Here is a 17,722-nt window from a genome sequence, read left to right on the forward strand (position 1 = left end):
ATATCTTCACCTTATTATTACTAATTCTACATCAAATTCGAAAATGTAATACTCTCCAAAAACAAAATACCTATAGGGCCTGTATCACTCCCGATTGTTTCGCCCGTTAGAACCTCAGTCCCCTAGTGAGAACTATACTCTTGCTAGCTCACCTGTGTCCATGTTATGACCCAGGGGTAACAATGTACCCAAGGGCCTTGCCTTTAAGCATTATTGTGTTATCTCTTCTTGTCCAGTAACTAGTTACCTGGTTTTGGGAGGTGACCTTGACTGTTTCCATGTTATAAACATGTGACCAAGTCCAAAAGTGCGGGACCAGACCCCTGTGCAATCCTGTTAGCATGACTATATTAGTGTTTTTATGTCTAACAATTTATGTATGTTTATTGGACGGAGATCGCAACTACCTTCAATTCTTAAAACGGGGATTACCAAAGTCCCTGGCAGGAGCAGGTACAGAACCCACGCGTATTGTTTTAGGATAGGGATCTCAACTGTTGCCATGTAATCGTCCAGCGACTTAATTCCAAGGAGGGAAGGCACACTAAGACGCCAGTCCTGGCAGAAAGAATGTGTTAGTCTTTATGTCATAGGCAATCACGTAATTTTAGGTAGAACCTTGTCCTTTTCCAAGACAGGATCCAGGGATTTTATTAAGTCCTCAGGGTAGGGGGAACCCCTGACATATCCTTGTAGAATGGATATCATGCCCACTGTGTGTCTATGCAGTTATATAGAATGGATACCATGCCCACTTTGTGTCTATGCAGATATATAGAATGGATACCATGCCCACTTTGTGTCTATGCAAATATATAGAATGGATATCATGCCCACTGTGTGTCTGTGCAGTTATATAGAATGGATATCATTCCCACTTTGTGTCTATGCAGTTATATGTAGGGGGAACCCCTGACATATCCTTGTAGAATGGATATCATGCCCACTGTGTGGCTATGCAGTTATATAGAATGGATAGCATGCCCACTGTGTGTCTATGCAATTATATAGAATGGATATCATGCCCACTGTGTCTCTATGCAGTTATATAGAATGGACATCATGCCCACTTTGTGTCTATGCAATTATATAGAATGGATATCATGCCCACTTTGGGTCTATGCAGTTATATAGAATGGATAGCATGCCCACTGTGTGTCTATGTAGTTATATAGAATGGATATCATGCCCACTGTGTTTCTATGCAGTTATATAGAATGGATATCATGCCCACTTTATGTCTATGCAGTTATATAGAATGTATATCATGCCCACTGTGTGTCTACGCAGATATATAGAATGGATATCATGCCCACTGTGTCTCTATGCAGTTATATAGAATGGACATCATGCCCACTTTGTGTCTATGCAGATATATAGAATGGATACCATGCCCAATTTGTGTCTATGCAGATATATAGAATGGATACCATGCCCACTGTGTGTCTATGCAGTAGGATCCAGGGATTTTATTAAGTCCGCAGGGTAGGGGGAACCCCTGACATATCCTTGTAGAATGGATATCATGCCCACTGTGTGTTTTGCAGTTATGTAGAATGGATATCATGCCCACTGTGTGTTTTGCAGTTATATAGAATGGATATCATGCCCACTGTGTGGCTATGCAGTTATATAGAATGGATAGCATGCCCACTGTGTGTCTATGTAGTTATATAGAATGGATATCATGCCCACTGTGTCTCTATGCAGTTATATAGAATGGATACCATGGCCACGTTGTGTCTAGGCAGATATATAGAATGGATATCATGCCCACTTTGTGTCTATGCAGATATATAGAATGGATACCATGCCCACTTTGTGTCTATGCAGTTATATGTAGGGGGAACCCCTGACATATCCTTGTAGAATGGATATCATGCCCACTGTGTGTTTTGCAGTTATGTAGAATGGATATCATGCCCACTGTGTGTTTTGCAGTTATATAGAATGGATATCATGCCCACTGTGTTTCTATGCAGTTATATAGAATGGAGATCATGCCCACTGTGTGTCTATGCAAATATATAGAATGGATATCATGCCCACTTTCTGTCTATGCAGTTATATAGAATGGACATCATGCCCACTTTGTGTCTATGCAGTTATATGTAGGGGGAACCCCTGACATATCCTTGTAGAATGGATATCATGCCCACTGTGTCTCTATGCAGTTATATAGAATGGACATCATGCCCACTTTGTGTCTATGCAATTATATAGAATGGATATCATGCCCACTTTGTGTCTATGCAGTTATATAGAATGGATACCATGCCCACTTTGTGTCTATGCAGTTATATAGAATGGATATCATGCCCACTGTGTGTCTATGCAGTTATATAGAATGGATATCATGCCCACTTTGTGTCTATGCAGTTATATAGAATGGATATCATGCCCACTGTGTGTCTATGCAGTTATATAGAATGGATATCATGCCCACTGTGTGTCTATGCAGTTATATAGAATGGATATCATGCCCACTGTGTGTCTATGCAGTTATATAGAATGGATATCATGCCCACTGTGTGTCTATGCAGTTATATAGAATGGATATCATGCCCACTGTGTGTCTATGCAGTTATATAGAATGGATATCATGCCCACTGTGTGTCTATGCAGTTATATAGAATGGATATCATGCCCACTGTGTGTCTATGCAGTTATATAGAATGGATATCATGCCCACTGTGTGTCTATGCAGTTATATAGAATGGATATCATGCCCACTGTGTGTCTATGCAGTTATATAGAATGGATATCATGCCCACTGTGTGTCTATGCAGTTATATAGAATGGATATCATGCCCACTGTGTGTCTATGCAGTTATATAGAATGGATATCATGCCCACTGTGTGTCTATGCAGTTATATAGAATGGATATCATGCCCACTGTGTGTCTATGCAGTTATATAGAATGGATATCATGCCCACTGTGTGTCTATGCAGTTATATAGAATGGATATCATGCCCACTGTGTGTCTATGCAGTTATATAGAATGGATATCATGCCCACTGTGTGTCTATGCAGTTATATAGAATGGATATCATGCCCACTGTGTGTCTATGCAGTTATATAGAATGGATATCATGCCCACTGTGTGTCTATGCAGTTATATAGAATGGATATCATGCCCACTGTGTGTCTATGCAGTTATATAGAATGGATATCATGCCCACTGTGTGTCTATGCAGTTATATAGAATGGATATCATGCCCACTGTGTGTCTATGCAGTTATATAGAATGGATATCATGCCCACTGTGTGTCTATGCAGTTATATAGAATGGATATCATGCCCACTGTGTGTCTATGCAGTTATATAGAATGGATATCATGCCCACTGTGTGTCTATGCAGTTATATAGAATGGATATCATGCCCACTGTGTGTCTATGCAGTTATATAGAATGGATATCATGCCCACTGTGTGTCTATGCAGTTATATAGAATGGATATCATGCCCACTGTGTGTCTATGCAGTTATATAGAATGGATATCATGCCCACTGTGTGTCTATGCAGTTATATAGAATGGATATCATGCCCACTGTGTGTCTATGCAGTTATATAGAATGGATATCATGCCCACTGTGTGTCTATGCAGTTATATAGAATGGATATCATGCCCACTGTGTGTCTATGCAGTTATATAGAATGGATATCATGCCCACTGTGTGTCTATGCAGTTATATAGAATGGATATCATGCCCACTGTGTGTCTATGCAGTTATATAGAATGGATATCATGCCCACTGTGTGTCTATGCAGTTATATAGAATGGATATCATGCCCACTGTGTGTCTATGCAGTTATATAGAATGGATATCATGCCCACTTTGTGTCTATGCAGTTATATAGAATGGATTCTGTTCCTTTTTAATTACGACAGACATACACCAAATAGTTCCGGTAATGGAATGACACCTCTTTTGCTCAAATTTAAGGAGGAGTCTTTGTTAATAAAATAGCATATCTCTTGGCCTAAAATGCTCCACTTAGCCATTCTGGAATGAAGGGAGTTTAATAGAAAAGGTGGTAGCTATAGATTGATGATGGATGCTCAGCAAAAGACATTTGGCTCTAGGCGTCAGGTGAGCTGAACCCTCTGTTACACAATTCCTAAGCAAAACCATCATTAACCAAATTAAATATGTTATGCTTATAATAAGCATGCTAACAGCAAGGGTCTGCACCAAATATTAGTAACATATGTCAAGTATTATACACCAGATTTCCTTTGAACAAGTATAATTATCACTCCTTCACAGCTAACAGATACACCACAAACTGTGGGTTTTAATATATAGCTGCTCTGTTGCACATAGAAATAATTTCAACCTACCAGGATTGTAATCCAACCAGGCGTTATAATTATGTGGGATGCACAGGTCAGTTCAGAACAGCCAGAAGATAATTTAATTAGAAAAACATGTTTTCTCTGAAGGTGAACCCAGTTGTATACACATTCATCAGGAAGTATGAAAACTGATGTGGAATGGTGTTCTATAAATTCTATTGTTACGAGATATATACTCTTACCATTCCCTATCAACTGTATTCTCAATATACCTTCCTTTATGAACTACAAGCTGTCCCAATGACCTAGACCCATTATGAACTAGTACCCTAAATAACCCTCTATAAGTTTCATCTATTATGAACTATCTTGAATAACCCTCTATGAAATATACTCATCATGAACCACCTTGAATGACCCTTTATAATAAAAATAATAATAATTTGAGGTTCTTATATACAACTTTATCACAACCTAGTGCGTAGGTCGTTTCAAAGCGGTTCACAAATTATTATCCGTGGTTATAGGGCCTTTGCAACCAGCTAATATCTTTCTCAACTCCTTGGGGAGCATACAGCCGGAGCTGCCATTTTGGCGCTAACAGCTAGCATTCAACAATTCTAGCACTGCCCAACCAAATTTTACTCAAAGATACAACTCAGTGCCGTGCTGTGACTCGAACCCGCAACCCTTTGGTCATGAGCCTGGCATCCTACCACTAGACTACAGTGCCTCTTTATGAACAAGACTCATCATGAACAACCTTGAATGACCCTCTATGAACTACACTCATCATGAACCACCTTGAATGACCCTCTATGAACTACACTCATCATCAACTACCTTGAATGACCCTCTATGAACTACACTCATCATGAACCCCCTTGAATGACCCTCTATGAACTACACTCATCATGAACCCCCTTGAATGACCCTCTATGAACTACACTCATCATGACCTACCTTGAATGACCCTCTATGAACTACACTCATCATGAACCCCCTTGAATGACCCTCTATGAACTACACTCATCATGACCTACCTTGAATGACCCTCTATGAACTACACTCATCATGACCCACCTTGAATGACCCTCTATGAACTACCCTCATCATCAACCACCTTGAATGACCCTCTGTGAACTACGCTCATCATCAACCACCTTGAATGACCCTCTGTGAACTACACTCATCATGAACTATCCTATGAACTACCATCACATATGATCTTTATAACTACCTACTTACTACCAGTACACTACAGCGTGGAGCTGTGGATGAGAGTCTCTCAGATAGAGATGGGTTGCTGGTATCAGTGAGTTCAGCTGCTGGGTAAAACAGCATCAGCAGCCAGTCACAGACAGGCAAATCAATTTCATGTGGCTGTGATGGACAGGTGTAGATTTCATGGTATGGTAACAGGACAGCTAAACCATGTGTCATTACACAAGTTTGGACTATAGCAGTAGGTATATATAGGTATCTGATATACCTACATACATACCACTCCACACAACCAACACATACAACTTCACGTCAGCAATGGTTTTTATATTTATTCACTTTCACAGACATGTAAATTTAACCTTTTAACATTGTGAGACCTTCATTGATTTAACTATTGTGAATAATGTGTACCTGAATATTTTACCAATATGAGAATTTAAACAAGAGCCTGAAAACAGTGCTATCTTAAAGGACCATTCTGATGTGTTTATCTAAAAAGGGGATCTGTGGAGCTCTTAGTTAGTGGGCCGACATCTTAGGACTCAACAGAACACAGAGCATTTGACATTTTGATCAGTTTAAAAGATTTTTTTAAAAGTGTACAGAGAATATCAACTATCAGTAGCGGTATCAGTTCTCCGGTGATTTATGGCCTTTCTGGATGTGAAATAAATGGAAGGATTCAAAGATCAATCGTAAGTAAATATATAATTGTCGAAACTTTATCTGATGTTGTTAAGGCTCACTGTAGTTAATACTTTATTTTTAGATCAGAGTGCTTAAGTACAAAATCAAATGTGGACCTTAATTATATACCAAATCAATTTAGGATTGCATCAAAAATTTGGAAAATTGAAAAGATCAAATGGATTGTGGCCTTTTACCAACAGTTGTAAAACGCTTCAGGATTGCAATCAAACTGACCCCTTAAGCTAATAAGAATGTGCTTTATCAGTTAATTCTATTACTTAAGTAACAAAGTTCTCCAGGACCAAAGTGATCTTGATGAGTTACTGATAATAGTTGGAGGTATATGTTCATTCATTTTCTAACAGAAAAAACTTGACTTGAAGCATTTTTGACTCCAGCTGTGAATGAAACGGACATCTGTTGTAAAAGTAGACATGGAAATAGATTAGTGGCAATACATTTCAATCAATCTAGTTAGTGGGAGGTTGTTAATTACTTAAGTGTCATCAGAATGTGATCATGACACAACGTCTCATAATAAACAGTAAAACAGTCGTAATGACCTCTTAGATCGCGATCAAAACACAACTTGTTTTAGCAGACTTCCATCCTTCGTTAAAAACCCATTACAGTCGAAGGAACAAGAGATAAAACAGTACAGCACATTCCTCTAAGTCCTACACATCACCTGTCAAATAAAATGGGAGTGTAAAATATAACATGAACATAAACAAAGTATTCCTGTAAAAGTTACTAAAACATGAATTTATTTGGTATGCAAATGCTCGCAAAAGAAATAAGATTTGAAAATGGTTTATTTAAAGTCACCCTTTGATAACACATAGCAAAGCTAGCTAAGTGGAAACAGACTTCCAGCACTGTCTTACTTCAAGCCAATTCAACTACAAAATGAGAAATTGTGCACCCATGGAACAAACTATCGAGGTTTGTAAGACTAAAGTCATCGCTTGTCAAACTTGTTCATGAAGATATTACAAGTGGTATTTTCGGAAAGTAATAACAGTCGATATCTGCAACATGATATTAAACAAATGATATTACTGATAATATTTAAGTAGGTTTAATGGTGTTTTACATGATATTATCCAGAATGTGAAATTAAGTGGAAGACACTGAAAACTAAAATTTAGATAGCAAATTACAGAGAGTTTATATGACTTTAAAATTATGCCAGAAACAATTTGTTTGTAATCTTGTTTTGATTGGATACGGATCATGTTCTAATCTGTGATAGAACAATTGTTCAATCTTGTTAACCCCGCCTTTTAATGTCGCATTGCTTAATGTCAATCCAGCCATGCTCCATTTCTCAGCCAGACATCATGACAATGTTACCATGTAGCATAAGTGGTTGTGACAATAGTGAACATTGATTGCTTTAACTTATATATATAACATTTATTATTGAAACTTCCAACTGATCATAGTTCGGTACGTTTTTAGATCCCAAACCACAAATGAAACATTGCACATGCATCAATATCACAGTGTTGTATGAATTTTGTGCTAATTAATCCGTACAAGAAATTGAAGAAATCTGACCGATCTTAATCAAAATTTGTGGTACAAAACCACTGATAACTCAACACTGTTAGGAACTATCCAGATAATCCACCTCGGCAACAGAAAGATTAAATACATGTCAGTATGCATGGTCGGAGACACATGACCAAATTTTGAAAACTTGTTTATGATTGGTCAGTTCACTGTAGTGACATATCAAGGCAATATGCCAACAAAGTTCCACTACGTCAATATTTTGTATTTTTTAAAATTAATTTTCATGTTAACAGTTCTCGTTTAAATAAGTGTGTAAGTATGTTGTATTTCAGGCCTTTACCACAATGAAGGGATATTAACTTGTATTTTGTATCTGTACTGGTGATAGACCATGAAATCTAATTTATTAGGCTTTCAATTTATAGGTCTGGGGAAAACTTATGTTCTAATTGCCATAACAGACACGACAAACAAGGTACTATCTCCTAATTTTATACGACAATGATGACCTAGAAATTGAATCAAATTCCAGCAGTTCATCGGGACACAAAGTTAGTCAGAGACAAACACTTGACGGACAAGCACATTGTAGTGGGATATTGAACTGAATTGTTCCCTGTAGTACTGTACACCTAGCCTTAATGCTAACACAATCCTAGCTAATCAAATCTGGTCGTCTAGAGCGCAGCTGTATACGATGGTCAGCTATTAGGTGATCAAAATTTGTCCATCTCCTGGTAGCCATTTGAACCAGTAATACAGGACAGACANAGATGGGGATTGGGATGGGGGGGGCACATTACTAGTTCTGCCTTAACTGAGTGCAGGAGCTCCGGATACTTATTACGTTACCATTCTCCTTCCTCGGCTTGAAACATTTGCACAGAATGACTTGATTGACACATGTTAACTGAGGCCACCAGTAAATTAGATTCATTTGGAGCTCTCTAAGTACACTTGATAGTGTTACATATCTGATGTTCCAACTACCTGCTGACTTTGTGACCTTTGCATTTGACCTTCACCCCTGACGGTCTTGGCACTTCCTAATCAATACGTAACATATTGATTTTGTGACCTTGACCTTTAGCCTCCAGGGTTTACACAAAAAATATTTTTTCTAAGTTATAACAACTTAACAAAGCAGACATATTCCATTAATCAGTTAGAAAGAAGAACTTGTTTAAACAAACATCTTTTCCAGTAACCTGATGACCTTGGCCTTTAGTCTCCAAAACCTTTTCCCTATGTGTTCAGACACAAGTGTTACAAGTGGTTAATCATTCATCAGCAAAAAATCTAGAGACATTGGATTTTTACCCTCGGCCTCTATGGTCTCCATAATTTGTTCTGATGTCACAGAGAATAACGAAGTATAGAAACATTTCATTCCTTACTTTTGATAGAAATTGAAGTCTCAAAATGCATGAATCAACTTTGACCTTTAACCTTCAGCCTCCTATTTGTGATAGCTTGAGACTAAATATAGCACAGAGTCTGGTTCTATATCATTTTAAGCTTGAAGATATAACATAATACTCATGCTACTTTTATCAGATTTCTGTTTACAATCAACTCTAGGATTCAGGACTTTACATTCATTGAAGACAGGGTCTGACAGGTTTTAGATATTTTAACCATCACTGAAGTTGTTTGTAGTAATACATTGATATATAACATAGTGTGATAATGATTATAAATAAATACCATCAAGTTTTGATCCAAATTAGATGTAAGCTAACCAGCAGTAAATATTTGTGTGGAATAGGATAGATTCATACTTTCAAATCAGAGGGTATCTTTAACATTTGTGATTACATAGTTTGGAGGGTATCTTTGACATTTGTGATTACATTGTTTGGAGGGTATCTTTGACATTTGTGATTACATTGTTTGGAGGGTGTCTTTGACAGTTGTGATAACATTGTTTGGAGGGTATCTTTAACATTTGTGATTACATAGTTCGGAGGGTATCTTTAACATTTGTGATTACATAGTTCGGATGGTATCTTTAACATTTGTGATTACATAGTTTAGAGGGTATCTTTAACATTTGTGATTACATAGTTTGGAGGTTATCTTCTACAGATGTCATTGCATAGTTTTGAGGGTATCTTATAAGTTGTTAAAAAGTTTGGAGGTTTGGACTGTCAATCAAATCTGACCTCTCAGCATATGTGCTATGGTAAGTGTATTATACTGAGGTTACAAGTCATTCTCATTGTCATGGAAGCAAATAAACAAGGCATTACATCATTTAACAGATACACAGATACAACCTAGTCCCTACAGTAGCTCTGTAGGCAGTAAGAATGTGTACTAAGTCTTCAGAACACTCCCTACAATCTCAGAACACCTATAGAATACACTGTTACAGTATGTGCTAGTCATGTAAGGTTGGAATACTTCTACAAGAGACCCAAAGGGCCTGTTTAGCTAACCTGATTTTTCTCTCTGTCCTGTGAACTTCAATGTGGTTCAAGTTAAATTTATTTAAATAGGCATAATATCATTTAACCACGCTTATGGATCTTTGTATGATATTTTTTTGTTGAAAGATTAAAGTATATTTCTTTTACTTATACAGTGGTCAGCATTGATATAGGTTATTCGTTTTGAACACTCACCTTTTAGGCTCTCACATCAGCAAGTTACAGGCCAAATATCAGAACCTATCATTTTTTGCTTATTTAGGAGTTATTTTTTTCACACTTCTGAAACCTGTGATCTTAAAAAATGCCTCAATGTCATTCATCTGAACACACTATGAAACTCTCCACCACAGCATGATGGTGGCTAAAAATCTTAGGCCTCTTTGACACTCAGAAGAGGTAACGTTGAAAGATTTTAACACATTTGACCCTTTTCACCTTAACAAGAGGCCCAGCAGGCCTGTATCGCTCACCTGTTTCTTTTGTTACATGCAACTGACATATATAGGTAACTTAGACCATTTGGTAACTAGAACACAAGACATTTTAACATCTCTTAAATGGTTCTGAAGGTTCTAAAGATATTGTTGCTTGAAACTTAAAACTTTAATTTGGAGCTTTTAACCAAAGTTGACATTTGAATCCCGATTTGCACTTAAAGTTGACCTTTGACCTCATTACTGTAATGAAGAAAACAATTCACATATTTGACCCCTGTGACCTTGAAAGTAGGTCAAGGTAATTTTAATGAGGAAACTTTATAGCACCACATCCCAGGTACTTACTGGCCAAATATCATGACCCTGGGCCTTATGGAACTTGAGAAGAAGACTGTTAAAGCTTTTAACCAAAGTTGACATTTGACCCCAAATTTATATATAAGCACTTAAAGTTGACCTTTGACCTCATAACTGTAATTGAAAAACATATTTGCACTGCTGGTCTACATAACATACCCAAGTATCATGACTCTAGTTCAAATGGTTCTTAGGATATTGTTGTTTGAAATATTTAACATATTTAACCGCTGTGACCTTAAAGGAAGGTCAAGGTCATTTTAATGAGGAAACTTTATAGCACTCCATCCCAGGTACCTACTGACCAAATATCATGACCCTAGGTCCTACAGTTTTTCAGAAGAAGTCGTTCAAAAGATAAAGTTGACGGACGGACGACGGACGATGGACTACGGACGACGGACAACGCAGTACGGCATAAGCTCACATGGCCCTTCGCATGGCTAATTTTAATTTATTTTAAAAGTTAACAAATTATTTCACCTAAATGACCTTGACAGTTGGTCAAGGTCTCTAATTTGAACAAATTTACTAGCTCAACCAAGCATGCTACTAGAAAAACATCACTTCCCTTGTTCTCCTGGCTATTCAGAAGATGTTGTGTAAATGTTTCAACACATGTTAACTATCTGTCATTGAAAGTGGGTCAAGGTCATTCATTTGAATACCTCGGTAGTCATAATCTCAGCATGCTACTTACAGTCTGCACCGTTGCATAACGTTTCTTGACCAGGTGCAGTGTGAGAAGCTCAGAATAGATATATAATAAACAGCTACAGTGTGTGCTAAGCTAAGAATTGTTATATAATATGCAGCTTCAGTGTGTGCTAAGCTAAGAATTGTTATATCATACACAGTAACAGAGTGTGCTAAGCTCAGAATTGTAATATAATAAACAGCTACAGTGTGTGCTAAGCTCAGATTGTTATATAATACACAGTAACATAGTGTGCTAAACTCAGAATTAGTATATAATACACAGTTACAGAGTGTGCTAATCTCAGAATTGTTATATAATACACAGTAACAGAGTGTGCTAAGCTCAGAATTGTTATATCACACACAGTTTCAGTGAGTGCTAAGCTCAGAATTGTTATATAATATACAGTAACATAGTGTGCTAAACTCAGAATTGTTATATAATACACAGTTACAGAGTGTGCTAAGCTCAGAATTGTTATATCACACACAGTTACAGAGTGTGCTAATCTCAGAATTGTTATATAATACACAGTAACAGAGTGTGCTAGGCTCAGAATTGTTATATCACACACAGTTACAGAGTGTGCTAAGCTCAGAATTGTTATATCACACACAGTTTCAGTGAAGGCTAAGCTCAGAATTGTTATATAATATACAGTAACATAGTGTGCTAAACTCAGAATTGTTATATAATACACAGTTACAGAGTGTGCTAAGCTCGGAATTGTTATAAAATACACAGGTACAGAGTGTGCTAAGATCAGAATTGTTATATAATACACAGTTACAGAGTGTGCTAAGCTCAGAATTGTTATATAATACACAGCTTCAGTGTGTGCTAAGCTCAGAATTGTTATATTATACACAGTTACAGAGTGTGCTAAGCTTAGAAGTGTTATATAATACACAGCTACAGTGTGTGCTAATCTCAGAATTGTTATATTATACACATTTACAGCATGTACGTGCTGAGCTCAAAATACATAATACACTGCTACACTATGTGGTGCTAAATTCAGGATACAACAGTGATTGGACTGTTTATTCAACTCAAAAACTGTACTAGCTAATAATGTGTACAGGATCAAGAAAATCTATCATTGATTATCAACCTGAGGCCATTTTGATTGACCTTTAACTTGCTTTAAAGAAGCTCTGAGTGACGCCATGTGTTACTAAATGCTGTGTTTTATAACGGACACATTGATTAGCATGCTGCTATAACCATCTAAGTCTGGAAACCTCCAGTATAACTTGACCCCATCACTATGTTTATGGAATCAGTAAGTCGCCTCTCTGTTGTTGAATATGCAGTATATACGATAGATCATTACAGAAATTGATTTTAAAATCTATCTGTTATTGCAGTTATCCTATTTTCACTGAGACACCTGTAACGGTGGGACATAACTGGAGCTATGTCCCCAGCTATATGTGTGCAAGTAATAAAGGAAACTCCTGTCCTAATTATGCAACTATTCAGTTTTTAATGTTAAATTAGCATCTATTGATACCAATTACGTATTTCTGTGTTATCAAAACTACTATTAGGCCTAAATCTATAAAACCACATAATGATGCACCTTTCCATTATATCTTATATATTTCTATTAAACCTTTTGTGTAAATAATTTTCTTTTCCTTCCTTCTGGCAGCTACGTAATTTAAAACCTGTGATATTGTACAAATGCATTCCGAGACAATATATATAAAATCACGGAATAATTTGTTTTATTTCAATCTTGAAATACATCTTAATTGTTTAAGTGTAGTCGTGATCCCTATTAGCACACCAATGCTAAGATGTCTAAAAACCTCAAAAGTCTAAAACACACTCAATAAAATAAAACAAATCACGAACTTATAAATAGCTCTGATGGGTTTCACTTACTGTCTGATGTCTAACATCCTATCAAGGTATACTAAATCATGGCTTACCTATAAATCTTACCTCACCTTGGGATACCATGAACGTAAGGAAATTTATCTTTGTACTTAAAACTGTTCACATAGAAAAATACAGCCACTTTGAATGAAAAGCTACAAAGACCCATCAACCTACTGCCCAACTTTCGAAGGGCTGACTTATAATTTCTGACTGGTTTTTAATTCTGATACAACTGCTATGGGTGAAAATACTATTGTGATAGTACTGCTGTGGGTAAAACACTATTGTGATACTCTACTGCTGTGGGTAAAACACTATTGGGATACTCTACTGCTGTGGGTAAAACACCATTGTGATACTCTACTGCTGTGGGTAAATCACTATTGTGATACTCTACTGCTGTGGGCCCCAGTAGAACACTATTGTGATACTCTACTGCTTTGGGTAAAACACTATTGTGATACTCTGCTGCTGTGGGTAAAACACTATTGTGATACTCTACTGCTTTGGGTAAAACACTATTGTGATACTCTGCTGCTGTGGGTAAAACACTATTGTGATCCTCTACTGCTGTGGGCCCCGGTAAAACTCTATTGTGATACTCTACTGCTGTGGGCCCCGGTAAAACCCTATTGTGATACTCTACTGCTGTGGGTAAATCACTATTGTGATACTCTACTGCTGTAAATCTATTTATAGACCAATATAGAGTACAATACAGAGTCAAGGGAATCTATTTATAGACCAATATAGAGTACAATACAAAGCCAAGGGAATCTATTTATAGACCAATAAAGTGTCCAATATAAAGTCAAAGGAATCTATTTATAGAACAATATAGAGTACAATACAAAGTCAAGGGAATCTATTTATAGACCAATATAGAGTACAATACAAAGTCAAGGGAATCTATTTATAGACCAATAAAGAGTCCAATATAAAGTCAAAGGAATCTATTTATAGAACAATATAGAGTACAATACAAAGTCAAGGGAATCTATTTATAGACCAATATAGAGTACAATACAGAGTCAAGGGAATCTATTTATAGACCAATATAGAGTACAATACAAAGTCAAGGGAATCTATTTATAGACCAATATAGAGTACAATACAGAGTCAAGGGAATCTATTTATAGACCAATATAGAGTACAATACAAAGTCAAGGGAATCTATTTATAGACCAATATAGAGTACAATACAAAGTCAAGGGAATCTATTTATAGACCAATATAGAGTACAATACAAAGTCAAGGGAATCTATTTATAGACCAATATAGAGTACAATACAAAGTCAAGGGAATCTATTTATAGACCAATATAGAGTACAATACAAAGTCAAGGGAATCTATTTATAGACCAATATAGAGTACAATACAAAGTCAAGGGAATCTATTTATAGACCAATATAGAGTACAATACAAAGTCAAGGGAATCTATTTATAGACCAATATAGAGTACAATACAAAGTCAAGGGAATCTATTTATAGACCAATATAGAGTACAATACAAAGTCAAGGGAATCTATTTATAGACCAATATAGAGTACAATACAAAGTCAAGGGAATCTATTTATAGACCAATATAGAGTACAATACAAAGTCAAGGGAATCTATTTATAGATCAATATCAAGTACAATACAAAGTCGAGGGAAACTATTTATAGACCAATACAGAGTACAATACAGAGTCAAGGGAATCTATTTATAGACCAATATAGAGTACAATACAGAGTCAAGGGAATCTATTTATAGACAAGCAAACTGAAGAGTTAGTTGTCACTTTGACAAAGGACAAAAAGTCAGGGTCAGTCAATTACAGAGGACAGTGACATGGAGAGCCCCTAGAGGTTTAGACGGACAATACCAGACGATCAGTCGCAGAGATTTGTCAAATGCTGCTACATTGCTTTGAGCACACCATTTCCAGACAAAATCTATCGTAATCATCTTCTGCAAAATGAGTTGTTGCAGCGCTTGTTTAAGTTTGATTGTTGATGCCGAGCTGAGATGAAGGGGCGTGTTTAGCGTAGACAACTTTTGTGTTTCGGCAGGTTTTATTACATTAAAAAGTTTTTGTCTTTTTCTTTGCTTTTGTATTGTTTTATGGTCCATCAACAAATGAGGTGGTTGTTTGGACAACATGCACGCTGATAAGAGGTTTTAATGGGTATTTCAACTTCATAGTAAACTGATCAAGACTTCAGTCGTAGGCTCAATCAGCAACATTAATCTGATGATGGCCAAATTTAATCCCTAGTATGATTTTTACTGACCTGTTGGACACCATGAAATTGCTCTTGCTTGCTATGTATATAGAGCAAGAAGAGTGCTAGCTGGTGGAAGGAAGGGGGGGGGGGAATCTGCTGAGGATCTGACAGACTGTGTAAAGTGATACATGCTTAACCATATTGAGTATGGACACAACCAGAAGTATGAATATGTAAATGTATTCTGCCAGAAAGGTTGGGCTGTTCCTGATCACAGGGGACGCCCTGACAGCGATCAATAGCCAGTACAGGGTCCCCATTGTCATTGAGCCATTAGGTGTGTGGGATGGATCAGTAGCCTGAACAAGGATTAAAACATATAAACATTGTTTCGTATGCTTGGGTCAACCCGGACTTGATGCTTAGATATTGGCTGGCTTACTTCCTCATTTTGTATAATTTTATCCAGTGATCCAGTTGAGCGGAATTGTTGAGTGAATTTCTGATCTACACAATAAGTGGGATAAAAAGTTCCCAGTAATTTACTATTGTAACCAGATGAAGGCCAAAATGTGTTAAGTATAATCAGTTCCTGGTATCAAGTTTTATCAAAGATAGTATGTATGTGGGTCTTTATCAGTTCACACAAATCAATACACCGATACTTTAAGGATCATCTACTCTTTGAGTCTGCCTCGAGATGAGTTTGAGTCAGTCCTAATTGGCACTCTCTCTAGAGCCAATGGATGTCGTAATGGCGTGTTGTGACATGGAACCACAAAAACTGATATACCGTCAGTCAACAAAAACCATTATCTTGCTATGCTCATAGTCTGCCATAACAACAGATCAATTCTGTTTGACTGACAGGTGTAACACCTACCTGTAATTAAATTGACAGGTAAGAAGTGTTTAGGAGGGATAAAGTGTTCCTATTCACTGCTCATCTGTCAAAGTATGACAAGGTCAAATGTTTCATTACCCCAACTACCTATACCATATAGCTGCTCATCCTTAGCCGTGATGGAATGCTTACCAAGCTATGTACTGTCCAGTTCCTGCCAGAGGTATTAGCTGCTATGTATGTAACAGCAGTTTATGGCATGGCCAAAACTGTTGGACATGAAAAATTACCCTTGGCATAAGCTATCACTTGCTGAAGGTCACATACCAAACATTCTCAAAATCATCAATGTTTCAGCTAGTAGACTTATTTTAGTATTTAGACTTATTTTAGTATTGCAATTCTGCATTCTATGAGGAGTAATGTGGGTTTTTCTAACAATTAGACAATGTCAAATCTAGAGCTTTCATGTACAATTGATCATCACCATACTGAAACGTTTGGATTTTTTTCCATTTAAAGGCAACTATAGAGAAAACAGCCTGCTATTTCATTGTTAAAACCTTAATGTAATCACTTAACACTACTACTGTGGAAATAGATCAATCACAAAGCTACTTAGGGACTAAGCCTATTAACACATCACACAGATTTCTATGTGGTTGGTTTACACGACCTCCCTCCGGGGACCTAGCTGTGACCTATAAGTGGACTGATGGAGACTGCCCGCATTCCTACAGTTTATATTTCCATGTACATACTCCTTGTATGTACAAAAAGTGTCACATTTCCAGTGGATTTACATTTTAATTTTCTACTCAACAATAACCTGTATTGATATGTAAAATCATTAATTAATTTACAATTATTTTCATTAAAATTTCAGACGTGGCCATGAAATTGAAAACCCAGGTGTGAAATAGCTTATACTGCTAACAAAGCTTCCATTGAAGATATTCTTTTGTTCGCCTCACCAGAAGCAGTATTTTATGTTATTTTATAAAACGTTGTTCTTCACCTTCAATTAAGCGGTGGAACTTTGGGGACATTTGAATTTGACATTTCTATCATGTATGACAGAATCAGCTGTATGTACCCCTACAACACTA

At 36.8% G+C, this 17,722-nt stretch overlaps 2 protein-coding genes across 2 annotated transcripts in view; one reads left to right on the forward strand and one right to left on the reverse strand.

The window, feature by feature from the left end:
• Positions 1 to 17,722, reverse strand: part of LOC110451305 (CD109 antigen-like) — a gene marked incomplete at its 5' end in the record, with an annotated part of 299,728 nt that overhangs the window by 43,483 nt on the left and 238,523 nt on the right. The gene's annotated exons all lie outside the window — the stretch shown is intronic.
• LOC110451306 (FMRFamide receptor-like) overlaps positions 5,766 to 17,722 on the forward strand; it is a 70,434-nt gene continuing 58,477 nt past the window's right edge. The window contains exon 1 of the mRNA XM_021499237.1: positions 5,766 to 6,224. The gene's annotated coding sequence lies outside the window, so the exon portion shown is untranslated. The remainder of the gene's footprint in view (positions 6,225 to 17,722) is intronic.

This window comes from Mizuhopecten yessoensis, unplaced genomic scaffold (assembly GCF_002113885.1).
Source record: "Mizuhopecten yessoensis strain PY_sf001 unplaced genomic scaffold, ASM211388v2 scaffold5927, whole genome shotgun sequence".
Lineage (NCBI taxonomy): Eukaryota > Metazoa > Mollusca > Bivalvia > Pectinida > Pectinidae > Mizuhopecten > Mizuhopecten yessoensis.